Source organism: Petaurus breviceps, unplaced genomic scaffold (genome assembly GCF_028583685.1).
Source record: "Petaurus breviceps papuanus isolate PSGF00001 unplaced genomic scaffold, PetGlider_PUasm1.0 90994, whole genome shotgun sequence".
NCBI lineage: Eukaryota > Metazoa > Chordata > Mammalia > Diprotodontia > Petauridae > Petaurus > Petaurus breviceps.
In genome coordinates this window covers 9,397,912-9,410,391 of record NW_027187393.1, presented here as the reverse complement: position 1 = coordinate 9,410,391, position 12,480 = coordinate 9,397,912, and the positions used below count along the sequence as shown (strand labels likewise).

At 40.3% G+C, this 12,480-nt stretch overlaps 1 protein-coding gene across 3 annotated transcripts in view; it reads right to left on the bottom strand.

Annotated features, from left to right (window-relative positions):
* Positions 1–12,480, bottom strand: part of PTPRT (protein tyrosine phosphatase receptor type T) — a 1,346,273-nt gene that overhangs the window by 982,784 nt on the left and 351,009 nt on the right. The gene's annotated exons all lie outside the window — the stretch shown is intronic.

Genomic DNA, 12,480 nt, shown 5'->3' with positions numbered 1-12,480 from the left:
TCTTTCACTGAATTTTAAATCCCTTATAATTTATGCATTTGCAATAATCAAATTAGTTCTGACAAGTTCTTATTAAGCACATACTTTGTGCCTAACACCATGAGAGGCACCATGAGAAATGCAACAATAGTAAACACAGCTAACATTTATATAGTGCTTACTATGTGACAGGTACTATGTTAAATTATTATCTCCTTTGCTCCTCACAATAACTCTGGGAGGTAGGTACTATTATTATCCTCATTTCACAGATGAGGAAACTAAGACAAAAAGAAATTATGTGACTTGCCCAGGATTACACAGTTAGTAGGTATCTGAAGCTGCATTTGATTTCAGGTCATGCAGACTCTGGCACTCTATCCAAAGCATCACTTAACTGTTAAAGGTTCAGATGGAGTGGCTAAGAAAGGGTCCACGAAAGAAATGACACTTGGACCGAGGCTTATAGAAAGCTAGAGATTCTAAGGCGTGGAGGTAGGGAAGGAGTGCATTCAAAGTAAGGTAGACAGCCTTTGCAAAGTCTGAAAAAAATCTCCTAGGGCAGTTCTTCTGGAACAGAGCATGTGTAAAAGGGAATCTGATGATCTTCCAGCTATCTGAGAAAAGCACTTCAGCAGTAGGACATGTCAGTGCTCAGAAAATTCAGGCTGGCCTATTTTCTTGATCAATAAAGGCCAAAAAAATAAAGACCCAGTCATTCAATGTGTCAAAAGGATCTTGGAGCAAATAATGGCTATGGGGAGCTGGGAGGAGAGCAGATGGGAGGAAGCCTTGATGAACAAAAAACCTACTCAAAAGAAACTTCTCCTTGAGGGTGATGAACTACTCTAACCAAAAAATGGGATCAAAACTATAGACATATCAATTGAGCAAAAGCTCACATTCATGACTTACACAGATGAAACTGAGGAGAAGGAAGTTTTGCAGGAGTGAGCTACAAAATGAACCTGTTCTCTCTGTGCTCCTGTAATAATCCAAAGCAGAAGCATCAGGCAAGGATAACAGAAAGCACTTGGGCTTTCCAGAGTGCAGAGTAGTTAACTCCTCTGAAAATGGGAACAACACAGCCACAAGTACACGTGACAAATTAACACAATGCTTCAGAATCTACAGACTAAAGGCCGTTGTCTAGACATGACAAAGTGAAGACAGCATGGCCCTGGAGTCAGGACTGCAGACCTGTATGGCCTTAAGTAAGCTGTTGGACTGACTTCCTTGGGCCTCATCTGCAAAATGAAAGAATTGTACTAGCTCTCTGCTCTCACTCTATGAACTGATAATAAAATTGGCCCTAAAACAGAAGGGTTACGGAGACAGGCCTGGACTCTGAAAACTTTCCTATGAAAACCCATGCTCTGACAGGGGCTGAGGCTGCTACATCCAGAAAATATGTGTACCCAACAGTGAAGGACTTTACTCCTTGGCTACTGAACCTGGAAGAATAGGTGCACTGTCTGCACCTGGCCATTTCTGGCACCTTCCCTCCCTCCTCACCAAAATCCCAGGGAGAGAAAGCTCCATCCTACTTGATTCAGAGAGAAGGAAGAGAGAGCCAGAAATGCAAGTCATTCCTTTTAAAATTGGAGTGGACAGCACCTCCTGGTTCAGCAGTGAATCTTCCCTGACACAGGTCTGGGGCATTGTCATAGGGTGGACATGTGGAAGGCAAAGGAATGTAGGGGGTTTGCTACATCATTCCAAAGTGCCAAATCTTGTCCCAGAAGGTCAGGTACTGCATTCCATGGGAAGTGCCCCAGACGTAACACATTTTGCTAGAAGTTGAAAGGGCCTGGGTCTGTTGCCAAACATGCTCCATGGGCTGGCCTCTGTTTCATTATAACTCCCTGAATACATCCGTATAAGTCTAGCCATAGAGGTAAAGAAGAGGGGAACAATGTCTGAATTCAAATGTCATTAACTAGAATGTAATCAAAACAGAAAACAGTTTACTTTCTCCCTATCTTTGTCTCCCTCAAGTTCTGTCAACACTATTTAACAAAGAAATAATCGTTAAAATGATAATAATTGAAATTTGTATTGTGTTTTAACATTTGCAAAATGATTTTGCACATTATCTCATTTGATGATGATAACAACTATATGAGGTAGGTTCTAGAGATATTTTAATTCTCATTTGTCAAATAAGAAAACTGAGACCCCAGCAGGTTAAGTAACTTCTCTGAGGTCACATAGGTCACCAGTATCAGAGGCAAGATTTGAACTCATGTCCCCTGACTCCAAATCCTTTATCCTTTCTACAATATCACAGACTTCTTTCCAGTGTTCATTTCCCCCAAATAATAAGGCTTGATAAATGGGATTTGATGTTAATGATCTTTTCAGCAGCCCTCTATATCCTGACCTTTATTAGACATACTTGAAAGACTCTGGATTTGGGATTGGATGATCTGGGTTTGGATCTTGGTTTTGTTACTTTCTGTTTATATAACTTTGAGTGAGTTATTTTTCTGGACTTTGGTTTTCTCATCCTATAAAACAAGGTTAGCTCTTATGATATCTGAGGTTCTTTCCAGCCCTAAATTCTACATACCTATGAAGGTAAATATTAATTTCTTCTTCAAGGCTGAGATCCTAGGCTCTTGCTAATATCAATCTTTTTGCTCTTCTATGCTTAAAGACACATTCCTTGACTATGTCAACTACCTGTTGAACTATTCTCTGACTTACTGATAATACAGTAAGGTTGACACAGTAATTCCATCAGAAAATAGGTGTAACATTTTGCCCCAGCAGTTAGTTCATTCTGGAAGAATGAATTTAAGAGTCCACGTTATCAATTGAAAGGACTCTTCTATTATTATTGGTGGAAATGGACTGTATTAAATTTTTTTTTCATACTACAAAATTGTAACTATGAGATCTTTGGAAGGATCTTTCTATAAAGGGAGTGAGGAAAGGTGGGGCACCTGATTGAGGGGGTAAAGAGAACCCGAGGATATGAGCTGATAATCTAAGCAAGGGAAAATGAGATCAGTCACTGGGCTCCGGGTATGCCACAAATAACTGTGCTCTGCAAGTGAGTCAAGCACCATGAATATGATCTGATATTCCCCCAAACCATATGCTTTTATCTCCTCCCCTAAAGCAGTTCTTCCGATTACTATTTCTGCCAAAGGCACCAAGCATTCAACCCTTTCTCCCATGTTCAAAATCTTGTTGTTATCCTTGACTCTTCCCTCTCCATCACTTCTCAAATCTAATTGGTTAGAACTCCTATTGATTCAACTTCCAACAACATTTCTCACACTCCCTACCCCTCTTGCCTGGACTTCTGTGAGAATTTCCTAAGAGATCTTTCTATTTATACTTTTTCCTAACTACAATCAACACTTCATGTCAATGCAAAAAAAATTTCTAAAATATCTGGTCATGTCATTCCTCTGCTCAAAAACTTTCAGCGACTCCCTAGTAACTAATAAGTAAAATTCAAGCTATTCTGTCTGGAATTCAAGGCCCTCTAATATATGTCATGTTCTTACCTTTCTACCCTTATCTTATATTACTACCCTTTAAGCACTCTATTCTCCAGCCAAACTGGCCTTCCCTTTGTCTCCCAAACATGACTAACCTCCCATACCTCTATTTAGACTGTTGCTTATACCTGTCAAGCTCTTCCTGTTCCTGCTTACCTATTGTATTCCTACTCATCATTTATTTGCTTGTTTGTTTGTTTATTGGATGTAACTCAAATTCTACTACCTTCTTCATAAAGCAAGCATTTCCTGGTTACCCCATCTATTCCCAAATTACTAACAACTTTCCTCCTCAAACAAAAGTAATAGGATTCCAAAGGTAGCAGGATCTCAGAGGCCACTGTGTTCAACATGAACGCCTTCCACACTATTTCTGATTACTTCTCATCCAACCTTTGTTTGAGAATCTCCATGAGAAGAAGGAAGTCCAAGACCTCTTGAGGAGCCAGACCATTCCACTATGGGGTGACTCTACATGTTAAGATTCTCCTTGCATCCACAATCTAAACACGCTGACCAGAAGCAAATCGTGAAAGCAATGGACTGAAGGGTGGAGGAATTATGATCTCCTCTAGAGGAGGGACCAGAGAATACTGATCAAAGAGTCACAGAACAGGGGAGATGGAAGGAACTAGTAGCCACTCGATCCCATCCCAATCAACAAACTTTAATGGCTCCCTATTCCAGAATGAAATAAAAAATCCTGTTTGGCTTTTAAAGACATTCACAACCTGGCTCCTTCCTACCTTTTTTCATCTTTTTCTACTTTGCTTTATGCTTGGTTAGGTATCTACAATCTAGTTTCACAGGCTATTCCTTGTATAGGACACTCCATCTCTTGACTCCATGCATTTGCTGGATGTGGAAGTCAGGAAGTTCTAAGGTCAAATCTGTCCTCAGATCCTTACCAGCTTTTTGATCCTGAAAAAAATTACTTAACATCTCTATGCCTCAGTTTCCTCATCTGCAAAATAAGGATAATAATAATACACACATCCCAGGGTTGTTGTGAGAATAAAATGACAGAATATTTGTAAAGCATTTTGAAAACCTTCAAGTTTCACAAACCACAAAATCACAAATGCTAATTGTGAGCATTATTATCATCAAAAAGGTGGCATACTATAGTGCAAAGGTCACTGGAATTGGAAATCGAAGACAACTGATAACATGTATGTAAATTTTACAAAATGCTTTATTACATATTTAAAGAGGTTGGCACATAGTAGGTACTTAATGCATGCCTACTATCTGTTCCTTTAATTGCTTCACACATATTAGGTGCTTAATAAATCCTTGTTTCCTTTCTTCTCCCACCTGCATTCCTTTGTCCCCATCTCTCTCACATATTTTCATTTGATCTTCATCACAGTCCTGTAAGGTAGGTACCATCTTCCTTTTATAGATAAGAAAACCAGGGGCAGCTAGGTGATGCAGTGAATAAAGCACTGGCCCTGGAGTCAGGAGGACCTAAGTTCAAATCCGACCTCAGACACTTGACACACTTATTAGCTGTGTGACCTTAGGCAAGTCACTTAACCCCAATTGCCTTGCCTTCCCCCATAATGAAAAAAAAGAAAACCAGGAGAGGGGCAGGGCAGTGAAATAGCACAGTGGACAGAGCAGTAGTCCTGGAAGTCAGGAGTTCAAATCCAGCCTCAGACACTTACTAGTGGTGAGACCATGCACGAGTGACTTAACCCTAATTGTAAAAGAAAAGAAAGGAAAGGAAAGGAAAAGAAGAGAAGGAGAAATGAATGACTCATGCATGTTCACATGCCAAAGTATTTCTGAGGCAGAATCTAAGTGCTGAATCGATCCACTGCACTAGGGGCTCTCCACCTAGCTTGAGTATCTCACAAAAGGTACTTGAAGCTTGACAAGGGGATGAAGGGAATAACTGATAAATAACCATATTATTCTATTGAAATATTCCAAAAGTACTAGTGCTAAGTGAAGAAAAAATATGGATTAGGATGAAAACAAGTTTATCATGCTAAAAAATGTCACATATATCAAATTAGGTTTTCTCCAAGAAAATTAATCTCCTTATTTTATTTCTTACAGAGTTTGCCACACAAACTCTGTAATTCATTTTCTTTCAATAAATTACTGAAAGCAAAGTATATAAGGAACAAAAAGAAGTAGGGTTCTCTAGTACTACAATATTCCTATTCCAACACTCACACTTAGCTATGTGGGCAAGAATTTCCTCCTTTCCTGAGCCTCCATTTCCTCCTCTGTCAAATGGGGATAATTTTTACAAGGTCCCCCTTTCAAGGGCTTGTTTGAGGAAAATGCCATATTTGCCTTAAAGCACTACAGAAATAGAAGTTATTTTTACTTGAGCCTCAGTCTGATTTCTACTACACAAATTTCTAAATTTGAAAAAGAAGATTACAGGACCTTTCATAAGGTCAGGAAATTGCCTCTAGAAAAGCCCTGCCCAACTTGACCTTCAGATTCTGTTCTCTGGAGACATGTCTCCCAAGAGGCTCGATGCCAAAGCAGTCAATTGGCTCAGTAAAGCCACCCTGCTTCTTGTCCAAAGGGAGGGCTCTTCTAGGCATTCACACATACTGAGCTCTGCCAGGAGCCATCTATGATTCCAGGGAGCCCTTTGCCTGGCCCAGGAGGGCCTGGAAGGCACCATTGTTATCTGCAGTTTAGATAATGCTTCCATTCCACACCCTCTACACCCCAATGTCAGGCAAATGAAAGTTTCTGACATTGTTGGGAGGAAGGAAGGGTGAAAGAGGATATATAAGGCATCCCTTAAGAACCAGCATCTGGATCAGGACCTTCCTTCAGTTCTCCTTCTCATGGTAGAGACTGAGTCTTAGGCACTTTGGTACCATGAGGAGCTCGGTGGCACTGTGGATAGAGCCCTGGGGCTGCAGTCAGGAGCACATGAACTCAAACCAGCCTCAGACATTTCCTAGCTGAGTGACCTAGAGCAAACCACTTAACTTTTGTTCTCAGCTTCCTCAACTGTAAAATATGGTAATAATAGCACTTGCTTATTGTGAGGACCTAATGAAAAGACTTTTGTAAAGCATACGTTTTAGTACAGATTAGGCACTTAATAAATGCTTGAGAAACTGTCTATCATATGTGTTACTGTCCCAGGTCTCCTTCCTTTTGCTTTCATTCATTCATTATGATAATATTAGCTCATGTTTCTATAATAATTCACATTTGTCAAGTGTTTGAAGTAAGCACATTCCACATAATAGCTCCAAGGATGGGTAAGGCCAATGTTTTTATCTGTTTCACAGATAATGAAACTGAGACTCAGAAGGGTAAGATATGCTTGCAGGGCCTCACTAGTTACTATTAGGGCCCAGATGTGAAGCCAGGTCACTCCTGACTCCACATCTAAGACTCTTCCTACTAGGCCCCATTTCCTTATCAAAGTGAGACAGGGACAGGATGCTTTCTACCAAGGGAGGGTGGCAATATCTCCTCAACTTAGAGTCTTGGAAAGGCAAGCACAAGGTCATTTGGTTAGTATGCACCAAAGTCAGGACTTGAACTCAAGTATTTGTGACTCCAGCTTTCATTCCACTCCATCATGCGACTTTCCATCTCATCCCACCTTACTGAACATTTATCAAACACTTAATCTGTGCAGAACACCATGCTAGGTGCCGAGGGAGATACACGGACAACTAAAACCTTATAGTCCCTGACTTCAAGGAGATTGTAATCTAACACAAGGACATACTTTGTTCAATCATTTTTCAATTGTGTCAGACTTTTCATGACCCCACTGACAGTTTTTGTGGCAAAGATACTACAGTGGTTTGCCACTTCCTTCTCCAACTCATTTTACAGATAAGGAAACTGAGACAAACAGGGGTGAGTGACTTACCCAGGGTCACAGAGCTAGTAAGTGTCTGAGGTCAGATTTTAACTCGAGTGTTTCTGACACCAGGCCCAGTACTCTATCCACTGCCACCCACTTACCTGCCCTTCAGAGACACATTGCATAGAGAACCCACCACTCTCCTAGGCAGCTCATTCTACTTCAGGACCATTCTACGAGGAAGTTTCTTTCTTGTCATCATGCATAGATATAGATGGGCCTCCTTTCATCTTTAGTTCATTACTCCCAGTTCTGCCCAATGGGGCCAGATACAACAAGCCTGACCCCTCTTCCCTTGAGTCACTATCCCAGCCACCCCCACCTCAATCTTCTCTTCTTCAAGTCTTAAATTTTCAGTTTCTTCAACTGATATTTGCATGGCATGGACTTACAGCCCTGCACAATCTGCCTTTCCTTAGACACCCTCTAGCTTACCCATGTCATTTTAAAACTGGTCTGCTCAGAACTAAACACAGTGCTTTAGATGTGATCTGAACGGAAGAGAGTAGAAAGGGACCATGAAGTGCCTATTTCTGAAAGCTATACTTCTCGGTGTAACCAAGATTACTGTTTTGTTGTTGTTTCAGGCATGTCTGACTCCTCATGACCTCATGTGGGGTCTTCTTGGCAAAGATACTGGAGCGGTTTTCCATTTCCTTCTCCGATTCATCTTACAGATGAGTAAACTGAGGTAAACAACGTTAAGGGACTTTAAAGTGACTTTCCCAGGGTCACACAGCTAGTAAGTGTCTAAGGCTAGATCTGAATTCAGGCCTGTCTCTAGGCCCAACACTCTCTGTACCACCTAGCTACCCAAGAATACATTTTAGCCTTTTTTTGCCTTCTTCAGCACCCTGATGAATCATCAAGCTTGCAGTCCACTAAAAATCCCCATATCTTTTTTTTTAATAAAATTATTTATAACTATGTCTCCTCATCCTGTACTTTTGAAGCTGATTTTTAGAACACCAGTATCAGACTTTACTTTCATCCCTACTGAATTCTATCTTAATAGATTCGGCTCAGTGTTCTAGCCTGTAAAGATCTTTTGTGATCCTCATTCTAATATCCCCTATGTTAGCTAACCTTCCAAGCTTTATGTAATCTGCAGATTTTATGAGCATGTCATCTATGCCTTTATCTAAGTCATTAATAAAGATATTCCAACAGATTCCTGGGGCATTCCACTGGAGACCTCCTGCCAAGCTGACAGAGCTACCAATGACCACTTTCAGTCTAGCCATTCAACCTGTTATAAATTCACTTAATTCCTATTATCTGCAAGTCCACATTTCTCCAAATTTTCTAACAAGAATAGTGTAAAATATTTTATCAAATGCCTTGCTAAAACCTAAGGCATCTCTTATCTCTGGCATTTCCCCTGATCTTCTAGTATAGTAACCCAGTTAAAAAAACAGAGATAAGACTCATACAGCCATGACCCTTTCTGAATGATGCCTTGTTAGATCTTTGGAACCATTGCTTCTTTTTCCAGATGTTCACTAACCACCTCTTTAATGTTCCACTCTAGAATTTCCAAGGGATTAAAGAAGATCTCAGAGATCTATAGTGTACAGACTACTTGGTCAATTCCTTCATTTCTGTGCAACTTGAGACAGTATCTGTCACTGTCCAGTCCTATGTTGTCTCACAGCCCTTCACAAATCACTGGCTATCTATGTATTTATTCCTGACTAAGAATTGGGAATCAAATCTGCCTTTTATCTTAGTATCTGAGGATATAGAGAGTTAGTTCTTCAGGACCAGGTGATTGAATTTATCCAAGGCAACTAGGCACTCCCTTACCATATCTCTTTCCCTATCTTGGTTACCAGATCCTTCTCAGCCATTTTCCTTCTATCATATCTACTGCAAAGGTCATCCTCCTTGACAGAGGAAACAGAAGCAAAATATGATCTGAGCAGCTGTACCTGCTCTCTGTTGTCAGTTATCCTCCTGCTATCCAGTTGAAGTAGCAGTCCTGTCCCCACCTTGATCTTTCTCTTTCTCTCAATGCAACTTGAAAAAACATCTTTTTATTGTCCTTGCTTTCCCTCACCAGCCTCTGATTAGTCCAAGCTTTGACCCTCTTGGCACTACTTTTGCAGGACTCTGCCAGGCTTTTCTATTCCTCCTCTGTTACCTGGCCCTTGCCTGCCTCTTTTTAAAGATATCTTTTTAAAATCTAAATTGATTGGTGAGGTCTCTGAGCATCTATATCAGGCTCTTCAGACAATTCCTGTTTTTTTCCTCTTCGAGGGATCTGTTTCCCTTTGCGTCTGAAGTTTTTTCATTCTTGAAGATTTTCCTAGCCCCCTTGAGTTAACTTCCCCTGTGGAATTTTAGTCCAAAATTAACAAGGCAGTAATACTAGGACCTATCTTTAAGAGAAAGTAAGTCAATATATGGGAGATATGTTAGAAGGTTATTGCAATAGTCCAGGCCGGTGATGATAAGGGTCTGTCTTAGTTTAGGCAGCTATGTGGTGTAGTGGATGGAATACTGGACCTAGAGTCAGGAAGACATCTTCCTGAATTCAAATCTGGCCTCAGACACTTACTAGCTTTGTGACCGTGGGTAAGTCACTTAACTCTGTTTCCTCATCTATAAAATGAGCTGGAGAAAGAAATGGCAAACCAGTCCAGTATCTTTGCAAAAAAAAAAAAAAAAACAACTAACAAAAATAAAAAAAAAAAAGAAAGGGAAAAAAAAGAGCAAAAAGCTCCAAAAATTTTTAAAAAAAAAAAAAAAAAACCACTAACAACAATAAACAAACCAAGAGAGGTCACAAAGAGTCAGACATGACTGAAAAACAATTAAATTAGCATAGTTACAATTAGAATAGAGAGGAGAGGAGCTGAGTGTTCAATCAAGTCTCTTTCTCAAAACAAGAGAAATCTCTACTCTGATAATTCTTGACAATACTGAGAAAGAGTGTTGAATTTGGAGTAAGAGGACCTGGATTTCAATCCTAGGTCTTTTGGAGTATTGGGGGGGGGGGTGCATGGGAGATTCTCTGATTTTAGGCAAGTCTCTTGACCTCTCTGGGCCTCAGTTTCCTTGTCTGTAAAATGAAAGGACTGGACTTAATGACTTCTGAGGTATTTCACAGTTCTAAAACCATGAACCAATGACCACAGGCAGTCACTGCTCTCCAGTGACTATTTAGCTCTTTAAAGGAGCTAAAAAATAATTTATTTCATTGCCTCTAACATGACTATATCTCTCCCTCCAGACCAGTGAGTCAGACAACAATCATTTATTAAGTACTCACTATGTGCCAGGTTCTGTGCTGAGTAATGGCGACATAAAGATAAGTAAAATTAGTCCCTCCCCTTATGGAACACACCTCTAATGGGGGAGACAATGTATAAATAAATAGGTGCATGCAAAATATATACAGAGCAGATGGCAGATAAGCTCAGAAGGAAAAGTACTTGCAGCTAGAGGAATTACTATAATAAAAAGGAAACAGAAGGCTGGAGTCCAGGAATGCTCCTCCTGCATAACTCCATGTGAAGTCACCAAGTCAGATTATGTTGGAGCAGAACAGTGAGGGACCCTGGACTGCCTGGCACAGTCCCCTAACAATGGATAGTGCCACAGACCGGGAGTCGGGAAGCCGGAGTGTGACACCTGGTTCTGCTACCGTTTCACCCTGCACAGGTCCCTTTCCTTTTGGGGCTTCAGTTTACCTGCCGACAAAATGCAGGGGGCTAGACTGGATGACCTCCGAGGTCTCTTCCAGCTCTGATATTTTACATGCACAGGCCTGTCCCAGTTCTGATATTCTGTGATTCAAAATCCTTTCTTCTCCTTAGTATCATTTTTCTCCTACATAAGATGAGGATGGTGGGTTCCACAGTCTAAGGCCTCTACTAAGCTGCAATGCTTATGATCCTCCTCTTCCTTGCCCAGCTGGAACCTGAACAATGATGACCTCTCCCTCCCAAAACCACAGGGCATGGGGCCAGCCCTGTGGACTTGCCATGGGTCATAGCCACATGACTAATGGCTTATGGAAGAAAGAGGAAATAACAATGCCGCTGCTCATTGGAGTAAGGCTAATTAATTTTGATCGCAGCCTATCATCATAGCATAGACTTGCCCCTACATTAAATGTAAACCAGCCTTGCATAAATTGAATGACTTCTTTGAATATATAATTGAATTCGCAGAAGTGTGTGCCAGGGGGGCGTTTAAATAAGTGCACAAATATGATAAAAAGGACTTCACGCCATTATAGCTAACTCAGTAAGCAAAAATAATGGCAAGGCGCGTTCCAATTAGCGTTTGATTTATTTACTTTAACAAATCCAATTAGTAGGATGTTTTATAAAGTCATCCAATGTCAAATACTCCTGAACTCGCCAGATAGGAACATTGTTTCTGATCAGCAAATAAAATTAAAAATAAAAGCGCTTCAAGCAGAGGATAGTTCATAATAAATAAAGTCATGGCTCAATGTCAACTCCAGCATTCCCTAAAGGCTAAAGAAAACTGAGTTGAAGCATCCACTGCAACTCTTTCCTTTGGAGAGGAATATAATTCCAGTCCAAAAGAATCCAACAAGCATTTAAGCACCCATTGTGGGGCCACACGGAGAAACAAAGACAAAAATAAAAAATAGACCATGCCCTAAAGGAGCTAAAATATTCTGGGGAGGAGTTGGGTAGAGAGGACACAAGATGAAAACAGATAAATATATTTATAATTATTTGAGGATGGAGAGAGTACTAATATCAAGTGAAATCGGGAAAGTCTTTGTGCAGGAGCTAGAAAAAAGATAATTTATCTTATGGTATGTGATTTTTTAAAAATGGAAGTAAAGTTTGAAATTATGAGAATTATGTTCAAGCAGAAAGATGTACATGCCATAGTGAGGTTTTCTCAAACTGGCTTTTTCTTAGGGTTTTTTTAAAAATCTATTTTGATTTATTTAAAGGCAGGGAAGCAAGGTGGCATGTTGGGAAAAGACCTAGCCGGGGAGTTAGGAAATGTGGGCCACACTAACTGGATGTGTGACCTTGAGCAAGTAATATTCATTCATTCATATTCTCATTTTTTTTCATTCTCTCTCTCTCTCTCTCTCTCTCTCTCTCTCTCTCTCTCTCTCTC